The 860-nt window shown below is 31.9% G+C and overlaps 1 protein-coding gene across 3 annotated transcripts in view; it reads right to left on the reverse strand.

The window, feature by feature from the left end:
* LOC119586390 (exonuclease 3'-5' domain-containing protein 2-like) overlaps positions 1-765 on the reverse strand; it is a 13,538-nt gene extending 12,773 nt beyond the window's left edge. Inside the window, exon 1 of one of the 3 annotated variants that reach the window (XM_037935111.1) lies at positions 629-765. The gene's annotated coding sequence lies outside the window, so the exon portion shown is untranslated. Of the gene's footprint in view, positions 1-505 lie in introns of all 3 variants that reach the window. The other 2 variants (XM_037935110.1, XM_037935112.1) reach the window with 2 other exon arrangements.
* Between the last annotated feature and the right edge of the window lie 95 nt (positions 766-860).

The raw sequence follows: 860 nt of genomic DNA on the forward strand, positions 1-860 counted from the left end.
CTATTGTTATACTACACTTATGTGAATCAAATACCTATATATGTAATGGGACTAAACATAACTTACCTAATATCTTTGTATAAATTTCCTATTTTGTTTAAATTAAATATTAGAACATCTTTCACATAAAATTCTTAAATGGACTAAAAGTAAACATATATACACATAAGCCTTTTACAGGAGACGCATGAACCAATTATTGAAGACACCCATCCTCAAAATGCAACCCCAGCAGCCTCCCTCTTGGAAGAAAAACTGAACAAAAATGAAATTACAAATGGGCATTGCGAGTGGGAAAAACAACCAAATGATGATTAAAAAAGAACTGTTTTTTCCAGTTATGAAATTAAGGATATTATAGAAGCAATTCAAACATTTGTAATGTCTACTTCCTTAATGTCAAAGAAAAACTTTTTTTTTTCTTTGGTATTACGTACTATAAGTAAACACGAAAAATGTCTTTCATAATTCATAATTCCAAACAAAACACGAAAAAAATCTTTACCAACCATACAACGAAGAGCACAACCAAGATCTACTACGACTTTTCCAAAATTACAGGAAGTGGTGTATATATACATTCACGCCTAGAAATTTTACTAGAGAAGATTCGAGAACAATATTTCACCATGTTGCTCTGGATACGCTGGTGAAGTCCACTGTGTTCGGTAATTAGCTCTGGAAGATAGAAGGGTCGAAATAAGTAACAAATGTAGGAAATGAAGAAAGACTGATGAGAAGTATAGAAATTAATTGTAAAAAAATTTAATACATAAATGGTTGTTGGCAACTTAACGCGATTATTGTAAGAGCAACACGTGGTCTTATGTACCAGTTGCCAGTGAGCATTTTCGGTTAGT

This window comes from Penaeus monodon, chromosome 21 (genome assembly GCF_015228065.2).
Source record: "Penaeus monodon isolate SGIC_2016 chromosome 21, NSTDA_Pmon_1, whole genome shotgun sequence".
NCBI classification, from domain to species: domain Eukaryota; kingdom Metazoa; phylum Arthropoda; class Malacostraca; order Decapoda; family Penaeidae; genus Penaeus; species Penaeus monodon.